A 17,156-nucleotide genomic window follows, 5' to 3' on the forward strand; every position below is an offset into this window, starting at 1 on the left:
ACTGGTGACTCGTGACCCCACCCCCCTCCAATCACTGGAATGCAATACACGGTATATGGAATTCTTACTTGCTTGTAGGGAGGGAACTTATCTACCTGTCTGAGCTAAAGTGGGGTGGGAAATATTCAGTCTCTACTAACCAGATATAGTTCGTTTTGGATGGGGGCAGTGTCGTACACATCCAGCAACGTAGCTTTATATGACCTGGTACTATCCATGGTCCTGAAATCAATACACACCCAACTCAAATAATGATCTGGTACTATCCATGGTCCTGAAATCAATACACACTCAACTCAACTCAAATAATGACCTGGTACTCTCCATGGTCCTGAAATCAATACACAACCAACTCAAATAATGACCTGGTACTATCCATGGTCCTGAAATCAATACACAACCAACTCAAATAATGACCTGGTACTATCCATGGTCCTGAAATCAATACACACTCAACTAAAAAAACATGAAGCAAAACGTTATTTTTAATCAAATTGAATTTATTTACAAGTTAAACGTACATGAATATTAACCAGGCTATTAGGACACAGTGTAACCTTTGCTTACAAAGGCATTTTCTGTAGAGTTAAAAAATGTATTAGGTAGTAATTTTCTCTCTGATAACTCATATAAAACATAACACTTTTACATGTGATTGTGATACAGTATTCTCAACTACTTCAGAGAGTAAGTCAATGAGAACTTCTAATATTATCTAAGAATAAGTTACTTTAACAACTCTACCCACATGTATATATTACCTCAATTAACTCGACTAACCGGTGCCCCCCCCCCACCCCCCCCGCACATTAACCCTGTTGTATTCTGCACATTCTGTTGTATGTGACTAATAAAGTTTGATTCGATTTAATAAGATAAAGGCCAATAATCGCTTGTATTTCCTCACAAAATTACAATTTGGAGAGATGGGTTATATGATCCATGAATCAGTCCTTTGGATTAATTGCGACCAAGGTGGGTTTATGAAAACCATTGGAAAGTTATGTATAATTGGGTTGATATAACAAGATTTTACTAGGATACTGCCTCAAAAATATTTTATTTGCCAGGCCAATCGATTGACCTGATGCATTGTTTGGCACATGTCAAGGCTGGCCTTGGGCTGATTTCAATGTGTAAAGGTACCCCATCACAACACCATTAGGTCGTTAAACAGGTATGTCAGGACATCATTGTTTCTTTAAAGCAGTTGGCTTCTCAACTAATCAATTGGTAATTGGCTCTTTCGTCAGGGCAAGGCAAGAGTGCATGGAAGTCTAGTATGGAATAGCATTTTTTTCCACATTGGAAGCAATGAAAACAAGTGTTAAGGTGTTTTGTTCTCTCTACCAGCCGACATGTATTCCATGTACAGTCTATTACAGAGTATGTGGGGGCAGAATGAAAAGCCAGCAGCAGGCCTTGTGACACAGTCCCTCTCCAAAACTAACCATATTTGGTTAGGAAAGACCCTACTTAGTATTTCCCACCCCACTTTAGCTAAGAGCTAGAAAAGTAAAACCATATTTTGTATTTGTTTTCATAAATGACTTATTGCCTTTTCTTGTTGGCACAATAAAAGTAGCCATTGAATATATATATTTTGAATGAGTAATCCACATCGCAAAGTTTTGAAATGCAGGCTTTTATTTTGAAGGTTTGCTCATTACCATATACAAGTGACGTCATCCTTTGTGCTGCTGGCAGAAAAACGAGTCTTAGCCGTCAGGTTAAGTGCACCTACCTGACACTTCCTGCTGTCGTCGTTATGGGTTTTTCCTTTCATGCGCGTGGATGACGTTTCTTACATATATATCACTGCCATGTTTGTATGCCTTCATCAGATGTATTCAATTAGAATTTCCACGTCCTCCGGCTGAAGCGCTGCGACCTTGGGTATTAACTCACATTTGGAGGAATATTGGTTGCGGGGTAGTTTAGCCTGCATACGATAGGCCTACTACAAAGATTGGATTGTGATTTGGTGGTTGGAGTTTTTATTTTCGTTTACGTTACCCAGTAGATACAGCAGTGAGACGCAACAGCGAGGGACTGACCCTCGTATTTGTAGAGGTAAGCAACACCTAGGCTACTGCATTTTTGGTTTTCATTTCATTTCGAGCGTGTATCCTGTAATAAAAACAACATTTTTTTCTGTGCTCTATCGACTATCATGAACGCGGTGGCATAGAATGTTTGCGTCATGACGAGTGCTTGTACAGGGTAAAGGTGATCTGAACGAGAAAGTGGGTGTACATTTGGCCGTCTCGTACGCATACAAATCTGGGCTAGGTCTATGCGACACTTTCTGCATTGTCCTCGTGACTTTTGTTAACGAGATTTATTTGGCCTATTTTGATGACATTGAATGTGTCAACAGTGTCTCTCTACTGTCTCGCATGTAGGCTACAATTGGCAATGCAACGTAATGCAAGATTAATGCAATGCAAGATTAATGTGTTCAGGCTAAAATTTATCAAGTGTATTCATTTACGAACCAGTAATTCTGTAACCCTTTCTGCACTTTCCCGGCAGCCTTGTTAGAGGTTTGCTACATCAGCACTTATAACATATAATTTGACTTATAAATGAATCTACCCATTGACTATTGAAGAATATTACTTGATGCCTCATGAACCTAAACTGTTGTACCCCATCAGAACCCAAACTGTAAGCTTGTTTTACAACACTGTTTGTAAACAATGTAAACACACACTATTATAGCCTCTCAACATGGTTCAAACTATAATTTAGATATCATGGATGGTCAGTCCTTGCATCCATAGCTCTGTCTATGAATTTGAGTAATTACATTTCTCCAGCGCCCTCCACCTGATTTTTACAGGAAGTGGTGGGGAGTAGGCTGCACTTTTTTTATTCAACCTTTGATTGGCCCTTTTTAAAAATTAAGCAGTAAGTATAAAAAATATATTACCAACAGCCATTTTTATAATTCCATTTTATACCAGACTACCCTACCTTAGGCAACATTTGGATGACCCTATTATTCTAAGAGGCAAAGTCCGCAATCTGTTGTCAATTTATTATCATGCAGCAAATCTTTAAAACATGTTGATCAAGTTGTTTGCATCTGAGTTTTATGGGTCCATATTGAACGTTGTTTCTGGAGCCTTCTGTTGGACCATAGCCTGGCTACCCCTACTCACCTCACCACTAGTGGAATAGCCCCTAGTACCCCTACTCACCTCACCACTAGTGGAATAGACCCTAGTACCCCTACTCACCTCACCACTGGTGGAATAGCCCCTAGTACCCCTACTCACCTCACCACTGGTGGAATAGCCCCTAGTACCCCTACTCACCTCACCACTAGTGGAATAGCCCCTAGCCCCCCTGCTCACCACTAGTGGAATAGCCCCTAGTCCCCCTGCTCACCTCACCACTAGTGGAATAGCCCCTAGTCCCCATACTCACCTCACCACTAGTGGAATAGCCCCTAGTCCCCCTACTCACCTCACCACTAGTGGAATAGCCCCTAGTCCCCCTACTCACCTCACCACTAGTGGAATAGCCACTAGTACCCCTACTCACCTCACCACTAGTGGAATAGCCCCTAGTACCCCTACTCACCTCACCACTAGTGGAATAGCCCCTAGTACCCCTACTCACCTCACCACTAGTGGAATAGCCCCTAGTACCCCTACTCACCTCACCACTAGTGGAATAGCCCCTAGTACCCCTACTCACCTCACCACTAGTGGAATAGCCCCTGTACCCCTACTCACCTCACCACTGGTGGAATAGCCCCTAGTACCCCTACTCACCTCACCACTAGTGGAATAGCCCCTAGTCCCCCTACTCACCTCACCACTAGTGGAATAGCCCCTAGTACCCCTACTCACCTCACCACTAGTGGAATAGCCCCTAATGTCTCTGGTGGACATTCCTGCAGTCAGCATGCCAATTGCATTGTACTAGGGGCCAATTGCACACTCCCTCAACTTGAGACATCTGTGGCATTGTGTTGTGTAACAAAACTGCACATTTTAGTGGCCTTTTATTGTCCCCAGCATAAGGTGCACCTGTGTAATGATCATGCTGTTTAATCAGCTTCTTGATATGCCACATCTGTCAGATGGATGGATTATCTTTGCAAAGGAGAAATGCTCACTAACAGGGATGTAAAAACAAATTTGTGCACCACATTTGAGAGAGATTAAGCTTTTATTTCAGCTCATGAAACATCGGACCAATGCTTTTTATAATTTTTGTGTTATTTAGCAGCAACTCAAAGCAACCAAACCAACATGTTTCACTGGGAAACGACTGAACAACGCTGCTCTGACCAGGACTCTTCATGGTCGAATTGTACATGCTTTGAATGATGAAGCAATGTGATTTGCGTTTTGGACTCCCACCACCACCACTGTGAAAGAGTTTATTTGTATCACACAAGCCTGAGCACTGCTGCATAACGGCATTGAGGTCGTGCCAGTTAAAGGATGAAGTTCTATGAGATAAGACCAGGCCAAGTATGGTCTGACTATGCATGTATTGTGCTATTAGTAAGGAAAGGGGGATATCTAGTGAGTGGCACAATTGAATGCATTCAACTGAAATGTGTCTTCCACATTTTAACCCAACCCCTCTGAATCAGACAGGAGGACCATCCTCTAATGGTCCCCCTCATTAAATCTCGTCACTGTTTGGTGCATTCCTTGACTGGTTTGCAGCTGAGTAGAGTGCCATTGTAGTCTTACGCTGACAATTTGCATACTTTGTCATTCCAGCCAACATTCCTAAGGAAAGCCCAGTTGACAGCTCTACATATTCACTTTGTTCCATTTTAAATCCATTGTGATGTCACCTGTGTTTTAATGATTTGTTTCATTTGTTCCCTCCGTCCACTTGTCCCTATAACTAGAAAGTTGTGTTGAGCTGAAACGGTTGCCATTGTCACATAGTTTTTTTTAAATATAAACTATTGTGGTGCATGGGAGAGAAAGTGAAACCAGAGAAACTGGTGACACAGGAAAGAGCGTTTCTCATAAACAATGTTTCTCAAGTTAACAGGAGTTTCACCTGAACTACACAGAGTATTTCCAGTTTTTTTTTATTTTTACAAATTTGGCTTATTATTTAAACAGTTTAGTCAGTGTTTTAATTTTAATTTGGCTACTTTGATTAATTTGTAATACTGAATGATGGGACAGTTTGTCAAAAAAAAAAAAAAAAGGTGAATATTAAGTTGTTTCTTAGCAAGTCCAGGTCTGTTGTCTTCTAAATGGCTTGGTCATCATTTATAGATTTAATTGACTGTGTGCACATACCACTAGGGGTTTGTCAATTATTGTTGCTTACTGCAAAGGATCCACCCTTCGGCGCCACTATTTATCCTTCTCATTGCAGTGCTACAGACGTTGAACCTGCCCAACATTGAACCTGCCCAACATTGAACCTGCCCAACATTGAACCTGCCCAACATTGAACCTGCCCAACATTGAACCTGCCCAACATTGAACCTGCCCAACATTGAACCTGCCCAACAATCAGTGTATACCATGTTCAACCTGGCATTCAACCTATCATCTCTGGCTAATGTCCAAGCTCTCTGAAGTGAGTTCCTTCCAACTACTCCTCCACAGCCACTGGCAGAGCTGCTTTCACCAATCAAATCCTTTCAGATTTGTCAGTGGACGTATCCAGACTGTTGGCCATGTGCTCTGTTATTAGACTTATCCAGACTGTTGGCCATGTGCTCTGTTTTAGACGTATCCAGACTGTTGGCCATGTGCTCTGTTATTAGACTTATCCAGACTGTTGGCCATGTGCTCTGTTATTAGACGTATCCAGACTGTTGGCCATGTGCTCTGTTATTTAGATTATTAGATGTATCCAGACTGTTGGCCATGTGCTCTGTTATTAGACGTATCTAGAATGTTGGCCATGTGCTCTGTGGTTAGACGTATCCAGACTGTTGGCCATGTGCTCTGTTATTAGATTATTAGATGTATCCAGACTGTTGGCCATGTGCTCTGTTATTAGACGTATCTAGAATGTTGGCCATGTGCTCTGTGGTTAGACGTATCCAGACTGTTGGCCATGTGCTCTGTTATTAGACGTACCAAGAATGTTGGCCATGTGCTCTGTGGTTAGACGTATCCAGACTGTTGGCCATGTGCTCTGTTATTAGAATATTAGATGTATCCAGACTGTTGGCCATGTGCTCTGTTATTAGACGTATCTAGAATGTTGGCCATGTGCTCTGTTATTAGACGTATCCAGACTGTTGGCCATGTGCTCTGTTATTAGATTATTAGATGTATCCAGACTGTTGGCCATGTGCTCTGTTATTAGACGTACCAAGAATGTTGGCCATGTGCTCTGTGGTTAGACGTATCCAGACTGTTGGCCATGTGCTCTGTTATTAGATTATTAGATGTATCCAGACTGTTGGCCATGTGCTCTGTTATTAGACGTACCAAGAATGTTGGCCATGTGCTCTGTGGTTAGACGTATCCAGACTGTTGGCCATGTGCTCTGTTATTAGATTATTAGATGTATCCAGACTGTTGGCCATGTGCTCTGTTATTAGACGTATCTAGAATGTTGGCCATGTGCTCTGTGGTTAGACGTATCCAGACTGTTGGCCATGTGCTCTGTTATTAGATTATTAGATGTATCCAGACTGTTGGCCATGTGCTCTGTGGTTAGACGTATCCAGAATGTTGGCCATGTGCTCTGTTAGACGTATCCAGACTGTTGGCCATGTGCTCTGTTATTAGACGTATCTAGAATGTTGGCCATGTGCTCTGTGGTTAGACGTATCCAGACTGTTGGCCATGTGCTCTGTTATTAGATTATTAGATGTATCCAGACTGTTGGCCATGTGCTCTGTGGTTAGACGAATCCAGAATGTTGGCCATGTGCTCTGTTAGACGTATCCAGACTGTTGGCCATGTGCTCTGTTATTAGACGTATCTAGAATGTTGGCCATGTGCTCTGTTTTAGACGTATCCAGACTGTTGGCCATGTGCTCTGTTATTAGACGTATCCAGAATGTTGGCCATGTGCTCTGTTATTAGACGTATCCAGACTGCTGGACATGTGCTCTGTTGTTAGATTATTAGATGTATCCAGGCTGTTGGCCATGTGCTCTGTTATTAGACGTATCTAGAATGTTGGCCATGTGCTCTGTTTTAGACGTATCCAGACTGTTGGCCATGTGCTCTGTTATTAGACGTATCCAGAATGTTGGCCATGTGCTCTGTGATTAGACGTATCCAGACTGTTGGCCATGTACTCTGTTATTAGATTATTAGATGTATCCAGACTGTTGGCCATGTGCTCTGTTATTAGACGTATCTAGAATGTTGGCCATGTGCTCTGTGGTTAGACGTATCTAGAATGTTGGCCATGTGCTCTGTTATTAGATGTATCCAGAATGTTGGCCATGTGCTATGTGATTAGACGTATCTAGAATGTTGGCCATGTGCTCTGTTTTAGACGTATCCAGACTGTTGGCCATGTGCTCTGTTATTAGACGTATCCAGACTGTTGGCCATGTGCTCTGTTATTAGACGTATCCAGACTGTTGACCATATGCTCTGTTATTAGACGTATCCAGACTGTTGGCCATGTGCTCTGTGGTTAGACGTATCCAGACTGTTGGCCATGTGCTCTGTTATTAGACTTGTCCAGACTTGGCCATGTGCTCTGTGGTTAGACGTATCCAGACTGTTGGCCATATGCTCTGTGGTTAGACGTATCCAGACTGTTGGCCATGTGCTCTGTTATTAGACTTGTCCAGACTTGGCCATGTGCTCTGTGTTTAGACGTATCCAGACTGTTGGCCATGTGCTCTGTGGTTAGACGTATCCAGACTGTTGGCCATGTGCTCTGTGGTTAGACGTATCCAGACTGTTGGCCATGTGCTCTGTTATTAGACGTATCCAGACTGTTGGCCATATGCTCTGTGGTTACCTACACTGGTAGTACTTTCTGTTTTAACATTTTGTGCATTTTCTGAATTTCTCATCTAGTGGTTGACCTTGATCACCTTGCAGCAGATGGTGCAGCATGTGTAGGCAATGGGCCTAATCTGGAGACAATGGGATATGATCAGATTTTAATGAGGAATTATGTTACAAGCTTAACTCTCATTGCATCTGTCTAGTTTGAGAGGCAAAAGTGGGTCGTTTTGATTTAATCACTCAACCGTGGCGTACCTTCCCTAATATACATGACTGTCAGGCAGATCTGGCAATATACTGGCATAGTACATCTCTCGGTGCAAATGTTATCACATAAACCGGCTTATATTTAAGCGATAAGGCGCGAGGTGGTGTTATGGCCGGTAACTCGCCAGAAAACTGAAACCGCGAACCACCGCATAATAACCATGACAAGGTTTCTGGGAATATGGCTGAATACAAAGGGATTGACTGCACTGTTCGTAAAGGCAATCACAGGCAAAATGTCAGTACAGAGACAAAGTGGAGTCGCAATTCATTCTTGCTTCACGATATCCACCATTGTTCCTGTACCCAAGAAAGCAAAGGTAACTGAACTAAATGACTATCGCCCTGTTGCACTCACTTTTGTCATCATGAAGTGCTTTGAGAGACTAGGCAAGGATCATATCACCTCTACCTTACCTGACACCCTAGACCCACTTCAATTTGCCCACCGCCCCAATGGATCCACAGATGATGCCATCGCACTACACACTGCCCTATCCCATCTGGACAAGAGGAATACCTATGTAAGAATGCTGTTCAATGACTACAGCTCAGCATTCAACACCATAGTACTCTCCAAGTTCATTAAGCACCGGGTCCTGGGTCTGAACCCCGCCCTGTGCAACTGGGTCCTGGACTTCCTAACGAGCCGACCCCAGGTAGCGAAGGGGGTTCAGACCCAGGACACCGAGCTTAATGACCTTGAAGGGTACTATGGTGTTGAATGCTGAGCTGTGGCCACTCACACCTCCAACTCAATCATCAAGTTTGCAGACGACAAAACAGTAGTAGGCCTGATTACCAACAATGACAAGACCGCCTACAGGGAGGAGGTGAGGGCCTTGGTAGAGGAGGTGAGGGCCTTCACTCAACGTCAACAAAACAAAGGAGCTGATCATGGACTTCAGGAAACAGCAGAGGGAGCACACCCCTATCCACATCGACGGGACAGCGGTGGAGAAGGTGGAAAGCTTCAAGTTCCTCGGGCATACACATCACTGACGATCTGAAATGTTCCAACGACACAGACAGTGTGGTGAAGAGGGTGCAACAGTGCCTCTTCAACCTCAGGAGGCTGAAGAAATTTGTTGGCCCCTAAAACCCTCACAAACCTTTACAGATGCACAATTGCGAGCATCCAGTCGGGCTTCATCACCGGGTGCAAACTGCCTGCCCTACAGGACACCTACATCAAACGATGTCACTGGAAGGCCAAAAAGATCATCAACCACTCGAGCCACGGCCTGTTCACCCCGCTATCATCCAGAAGGCGAGGTCAGTACAGGTGCGTCAAAGCTGAGACTTAAACAGCTTCTCGGTCCCATCAAGGCCATCAGACTTTTAAATAGCCATCACTAGCCGGCTTCCACCCGGTTACGCAACCCTGCACCTTAGAGGCTTCTGTCCTATAGACATAGACATGGAATCACTGACCACTTTAACAATGGACCACTAGTCACTTTAATGTTTACATACTGTTTACTCATATGTGTATGTACTGTATTATTCTACTGTATTTTAGTCAATGCCGACATTGCTCAATCTAATACTTATGCATTTCTAAATTCCATTATTTTACTTTGTCTATTGTTGTGAATTGCTTTTAGATTCTACTGCACTGTTGGAGCTAGGAACACAAGCATTTCGCTACACCCACAATAACGTCTGCTAAATATGTGTCTGTGACCAATAAAACTTCATTTCAGTCTATCAGCATTCAGGGCTCAAACCACTTGGTTTATTATCGGAGTTAGAATCCACTATTCAACAATGCCGTGGTGTGACTGTCAAGAAGGGTGTTGTAGAGTGGGAATTATTTTCAGATCTATATGGACAGTTGTTAAACACTTCCTGATGTAGTTCCAACAATAGGTGCCTTACTACCGTTGTAAATCACTGCACCAAGCAGCCTTTACAGAGCTATAAAGATTTAAAAAAAAGATTTGAACCAGGTAGGCCAGTTGAGAACAAGTTCTCATTTACAACTGCGATCTGGCCAAGATGAAGCAAAGCAGTGTGAACAGACAACACAGAGTTACACAAACAAACGTACAGTCAATAACACAAGTTACAGAAAGCTAAATCAACAACTACACATACTGAAATTAGATGCATGTCCAATGAGGGAAAAACCTAGTAGTTTTTTTTGTTGCCGAGACTTGTATATATTTTTTTGTAGCATCTGATGACCTAAGGTGGTGAGTGATGAACATGAAATTCTCCGTGCGGCCATGACGCAGGTGGAGCTAGACTGTCAAATCCTCCCAAGTGTTTCTTGTTTGACCAGCGATTTTTCAGCAACTGGTATTGTTGAATTCGGTTGTCCATTTGCAGGTTTGCGAGGAACAAACTACTGTATTTAGTATTTAGCTTCTAGCCTTTTTAGCTTTTTATTATTTGCATTGCGATGTCCTCGAGTAACGGACAGCTTATGTCCTAACAAGACAAGCAATTTTTCTGTAACAGGCAAAATTATGCATTATGGATGTATACAAATTTTAAATAGAAAACAGCTTATGCAAATTTACTGTTGTGCTGCGGAGTTGGACGAGACTTTGTTAGCCATAGTTGGCTAGCTGGCAAGCAAGGGATTCGAATGTTGCCAATTTACATGGCAATTGAGCAAATTTTGCAATTACAGAGATCATATGTTTCCTGTAGTTCTTGACCAGGTTTGCACACACTGCAGCATGGATTTTGGCCCACTCCTCCATACAGACCTTTTCCAGATCCTTCAGGTTTCGGGGCTGTCGCTGAGCAATACGGACTTTCGGCTCCCTCCAAAGATGTTCTATTGGGTTCAGGTCTGGAGACTGGCTAGTCCACTCCAGGACCTTGAAATGCTTCTAACGGAGCCACTCCTTAGTTGCCCTGGCTGTGTGTTTCGGGTCGTTGTCATGCTGGAAGACCCAGCCACGACCCATCTTCAATGCTCTTAATGAGGGAAGGAGGTTGTTGGCCAAGATCTCGCAATACATGGCCCCATCCATCCTCCCCTCAATACGGTGCAGTCGTCCTGTCCCCTTTGCAGAAAAGCATCCCCAAAGAATGTTTCCACCTCCATGCTTCACGGTTGGGATGGTGTTCTTGGGGTTGTACTTATCCTTCTTCTTCCTCTGAACATGGCGAGTGGAGTTTAGACCAAAAAGCTATATTTTTGTCGTCTCAGACCACATGACCTTCTCCCATTCCTCCTCTGGATCATCCAGATGGTCATTGGCAAACTTCAGACGAGCCTGGACATGCTCTGGCTTGAGCAGGGGGACCTTGCGTGCGCTGCAGGATTTTAATCCATGACGGCGTAGTGTGTTACTAATGGTTTTCTTTGAGACTGTGGTCCTAGCTCTCTTCAGGTCATTGACCAGGTCCTGCCGTGTAGTTCTGGGCTGATTCCTCATGATCATTGATGCCCCATGAGGTGAGATCTTGCATTGACCGTCATCTTGAACTTCCATTTTCTAATAATTGCGCCAACAGTTGTTGCCTTCTCACCAAGCTGCTTGCCTATTGTCCTGTAGCCCATCCCAGCCTTGTGCAGGTCTACAATTTTTTTCCCTGATGTCCTTACACAGCTCTCTGGTCCTGGCCATTGTGGAGAGGTTGGAGTCTTTGAGTGTGGACAGGTGTCTTTTTATACAGGTAATGAGTGGAGAACAGGAGGGATTCTTAAAGATAAACTAACAGGTCTGTGAGTGATGGAATTCTTACTGGTTGATAGATGAAATACTTATGTCATGCAATAAAATGCAAATGAATTACTTAAAAATCATACAATGTGATTTTCTGGATTTATTTTTTTATTTTATATTTTATATTTTTTTTAACCTTTTATTTAACTAGGCAAGTCAGTTAAGAACAAATTCTTATTTTCAATGACGGCCTAGGAACAGTGGGTTAACTGCCTTGTTCAGGGGCAGAACGACAGATTTTGTACCTTGTCAGCTCGGGGTTTTGAACTTGCAACCTTTCGGTTACTAGTCCAATGCTCTAACCACTAGGCTACACTGCCGATTCCGTCTCTCACAGTTGAAGTGTACCTATGATAAAAAATTACAGACCTCTACATGCTTTGTAAGTAGGAAACACTGCCGATTTGGTAGGCTATCAAATACTTGTTCTCCTCACTGTACATAGCGTTGGCGTTTTATCCCTTTTACTAATGAAGCTGACTCTAAATAGGATCATTTTGGGAAGCCTCCAATGGAATGTCACACTGTCATCTACTGTTACAATTCCCAGGTTGCACAGAAACGCACACCAAGTGTGCCTTGTGTTAAGCTGCTCTCCTTGGGGAGGGGTGCGCCACTGCTAAGGGAATACAGGGGAAACACTGCAGATGGAGGATGCTTCCCATGGAATTGCTTTGGCCTGACTTTTTTTTATTTTTAAATGTCAATGTACTGCAGATGGAGGAAAGGAGACGAGCGGAGGAAATCACTGAACTATTGAGATGCACCCCGATAGCATGGCCTGTTCCCCCCCCCCCCTCTCATCGGTGATATGGGACTCTCAGTAGGCATCATTTGGTCAGAGTTTAGTGCTGCAGCCACTCCACTGACTGGCACCTATGCTGTGTCAGCGAGAGGCTGCAGGCTATGCAGCTCCCCCCCCCCCCCATTGCCCCCCTTCTCCTGTCACCCTTATGACCCATTTCTGCCAGTCCAGTGGAGACTAGACACGTAATTAGTAAGGCAATGTGGTGCTTGGAAACATCAAAACAGTGACTCGCTCCTACAGGTTCATGCACTGCAACATCCGTAGAGTACGAACCCTACCTCACACAGGAAGTGGCGCTGGTCCTGATCCAGGAACTTGTCCTCTCCTGTCTAGACTACTGTAACTCGCTGGTCTCCCCGCTTGTGCCATCAATTTTTATGTCGGCTCTGGGATTCGAGCCAGCAACCTTTCAGTGACTGGCCCAACACTCTTAACCACTAGGCTACCTGCCGCCCTGCAAACCCTTGCAATTTATCCAGAGCGCTGTAGCCCGCCTGGTGTTCAGCTTTCCCAAGTTACATGTCACCCAGATCCTCCGCACACTCCACTGGCTTCCAGTCGAAGTTCTCATCCAAGAGAATGTTGCGTTGCCTACAGAGCAGCAAGAGGAGCTCTGGATAAGGCTGAGAGGGAGTTGCCCTCCTGTAGGGGTGGGAGGGCCAAGAGACCAGATGTGGCAGGACCGAGTTCTCGGGTTGGGGTGGAGGGTTTGAGCAGAGCCTGACGGTAGGGAAGCAGCCTTATCCTGGCTCTGCTCAAACCCTGAACTCTGAACAAATGATGCCTACTGAGAGTCCCATATCACAGATGCCCTCATCATCCTTTGAGGGGGGAAAAAACAGACCATGCTATGGGGGTGCATCTTGATAGTTTTCAGTGATTTTCCTCCGCTCGTCTCCTTTCCTCCATCTGCAGTACATTAACATTTGAGCAGAGCACCCCAACCCGAGAACTCTGTCCTGCCATATCTGGTCTTTTGGCCCTCCCACCCCTACAGGAGGGCAACTCCCTCTCAGCCAGGTCCAAGCTCTTCTCTGTCCTGGCACCCTAATGGTGGAACAAATGTTGTATTTTTATTTATTTAACTTGGCAAGTCAGTTAAGAACAAATTCTTATTTACAATGACGGCCTGGGAACAGTGGGTTAACTGCCTTGTTCAGGGGCAGAACGACAGATTTGTACCTTGTCAGCTCGGGGATTCGATCCAGCAACCTTTCGGAGACTGGCCCAACGCTCTAACTACTAGGCTACCCTGCCGCCCCAACAAGCTTCCCAATGACTAGCTGCCCATCTTCTGAAAACATCTGAAACCCAACCTCTTCAAAGGGCATCTTAAATAATCCCACTTGAATATATATATATATATATATATATATATATATATATATATATATATCTATATATAAAAATGCTTCCTCTTACTTGCTCTGACTTTGCTGATGGCTACTTTGAGAAATAATGTACTTACTATGACTGCGATATATGTGGTTTTCCCACCTAGCTATCTGAAGATGAATGCACTAACTATAAATCACTCTGGATAAGGCTGTCTGCTTAATGACTAAAATGTAAATGTGTGTTTTGCATCACTACAGTATTATCCCAGTCTCTTTTTGTATTTTGATTGACGTTAACTTAAATCCCCACGACAACCATTAACGTCATGTCTGAGTGTCCGCCCCAGTGGCAGCTGTTTCCATATCTGGCGTGGCAAGAGGCAGCATCGCTTGCCAACTTTAGATGTGCAAGCTATCAGTTTGCAGGCTAACTAGAGCTCTGGTTTTTACGTCTCAGACCGTACATGATATTAATACACACACACACACACCGCACATCATACTTTTTTCCAAATGTGTGGTGATATAACTGCATATCATGTGACATGTCTCCAAACATCATGCAATGCATTTTTCTCATTGTTAACCTCGTATAGATCGTCTTCATGCTAATAAGGAAAACAGCATGTGTAACTAAACACGTGATTCGGCGTATCTTATATCTTCATTGACTACGCCCTGCTGACACACTGGATGAGGGTGTGTATGGAAGCAAAGTTGAAAGGTCACTTAGTAAGGCTCCTGCTAGAAGTTTAACCCAAACCACAGATTTGGGATCAGCTTTGCCTCCCTCACTCCTAACCTCATCACAGGACATGCAGTACAAGTCAAACATGTGGACACACCACCTCATTCCAGGATTTTCCCTTATTTGTTACTCATTTCTACATTGTAGAACAATAGTGAAGACATCAAAACTATGAAATCATGTAGTAACCAAAAAAGTGTTAAACAAATCAAAATATATTTGTGATTTAGTAGCCACTCTTTGCCTTGAAAGCTTTGCACACTTTTGGCATTCTCTACCAGCTTCACGAGGTAGTCACCTGGAATGCATTTCAATTAACAGGTGTGCCTTGTTAATTTGTGGAATTTCTTTCCTTCTTAATGCATTTGAGCCAATCAGTTGTGTTGTGACAAGGTAGGGATGGTGTCCAGAAGATATCCCTATTTGGTGAAAGACCAAGTCCATATGGCACGAACAGCTCAAATAAGCAAAGAGAAACGGCTGTCCATTACTTTAAGACATGAAGGTCAGTCAATATGGAAAATGTCAAGTACTTTGAAAGTTTCTTCAAAGTGCAGTCACAAATACCATCAAGCGCTATGATGAAAGTGGCTCCCATGAAGAGCGCCACAGGAAAGGAAGACCCAGAGTTACCTCTGCTGCAGAGGATAAGTTCATTAGAGTTACCAGCCTCAGAAATTGCAGCCCAAATAAATGCTTCAGAGTTCGAGTAACAGACACATCTCAACATCAACTGTTCAGAGGAGACTGAGTGAATCAGGCCTTCATGGTTGAATACATGCAAAGAAACCACTACTAAAGGACACCAATAAGAAGAGACTTGCTTGGGCTAAAAAAAACACGAGCAATAGACCGTGGAAATCTGTCCTTTTAGTCTGAGTCCAAATTTGAGATTTTTGGTTCCAACTGCTGTGTCTTTGTGAGACGCAGAGTAGTTGGACGGATCATCTCCGCATGTGTGGTTCTCACCGTGAAGCATGGAGGAGGGGATGTGATACTGTGGACGGTGCTTTGCTGGTGACACTGTCAGTGATTTTATTTAGAATTCAGTGCACACTTAACCAGCTTGGCTACCACAGAACTCTGCAGCGATACGCCATCCCATCTGGTTTGCACTTAGTCCCACTATCATTTATTTTTCAACAGGACAATGACCCAAAACACACCTCCAGGCTGTGTAAGGGCTATTTGACCGAGAAGGAGAGTGATGGAGTGCTGAATCAGATGACCTGGCCTCCACAATCACCCGACCTCAACCCAATTGAGATGGTTTGGAATGAGTTGGACCGCAGAGTGAAGGAAAAGCAGCCAACGAGTGCTCAGCATATGTTGGAAAAGCATTCCTTATGAAGCTGGTTGAGAGAATGCCAAGAGTGTGCAAAGCTGTCATCAAGGCAAAGAGTGGCTACTTTGAACAATCTAAAATATATTGTTCATTTCGATTTATAAAAAAAAATACAAATAAAAGTATATTTGTTTTACATGATTCCATGTCTTCACTATTCTACAAAGTAGAAAATAAGCACCATTTGAATGAGTAGGTGTGTCCAAACTTTTGACTGGTACTACATGTCAAACTAACCTTAAGTCAGTGTCTACTCCTCTGTCTGCCTTTGCCACAGTTAACAGTTTTTGGAGTGTGGGTGATATTCCTAAACGTTAGAGTTCAACTGTAATTAAAATCATTATGATTTTATAGCTTCTTGATTCTCAACTGGTATTCAAATCGCATGGATCTATTGCGGTGCAGTTACGCTCTTAGACATCTTAGACATTTACTTTTTGGTAAGAGTTGTAATTGGCAGTGCCAAAAGCTCCTCCATTTCCTAAGACCCAATCATGTCACGCTTTCTGTCCGTCCTCACTTCACCTGGCCCAGTGGCTCTGAACGAGAGAGGCAGAAGTATGAAGGAGCTCTGACAGAGGCTAATGAAACCCGATTTTCAGCTCTTCTCTCTCTTTCCCACTCCTCTGTCTCCCTCTCCGGGCACCTCCCTTTCACTCTCTCTCCTGGACCCTGAATGTGCCAGGAGTTCTCATCTGAAAGGCCAACGAGAGTCCATTCACACCCTCAGTAGTGAGGCAGGTCTGCTGGAAAAGGGCCAGAGTGAGAGCTGAAGAATTTCTCTAAAAAGCCATGCCTCTAGTCACGACCCTCCCTCTTTATGCCTCCTCACGTTTCCCCTGACGACGCCAGTTGGCTTTCCCCCAATAAATTATTCTGACAATCACCAATTTAGGTTAAAAACTAAGGGTATACTTACTATTAAAGCTGGGTGATATGGCCAAAATATCAGATCACGGTAGTTTTAGAATTTTTGATGGTATGATGGTTTTTGAGTGTTCATAATTAGTGCGTGACCCCATTCTGAT

General features: G+C 43.6%; 1 protein-coding gene across 3 annotated transcripts in view; it reads left to right on the top strand.

Moving 5' to 3' along the window:
- Positions 1–1,721: 1,721 nt before the first annotated feature.
- Positions 1,722–17,156, top strand: part of LOC109867880 (ras-specific guanine nucleotide-releasing factor RalGPS1) — a 274,063-nt gene continuing 258,628 nt past the window's right edge. For 2 of the 3 annotated variants that reach the window (XM_031803280.1, XM_031803282.1), the window contains exons 1-2: positions 1,722–2,073; positions 5,371–5,577. The gene's annotated coding sequence lies outside the window, so the exon portion shown is untranslated. The remainder of the gene's footprint in view (positions 2,074–5,370; positions 5,578–17,156) is intronic. The other variant, XM_020457186.2, reaches the window with a different exon arrangement.

This window comes from Oncorhynchus kisutch, linkage group LG23 (assembly GCF_002021735.2).
Source record: "Oncorhynchus kisutch isolate 150728-3 linkage group LG23, Okis_V2, whole genome shotgun sequence".
NCBI lineage: Eukaryota > Metazoa > Chordata > Actinopteri > Salmoniformes > Salmonidae > Oncorhynchus > Oncorhynchus kisutch.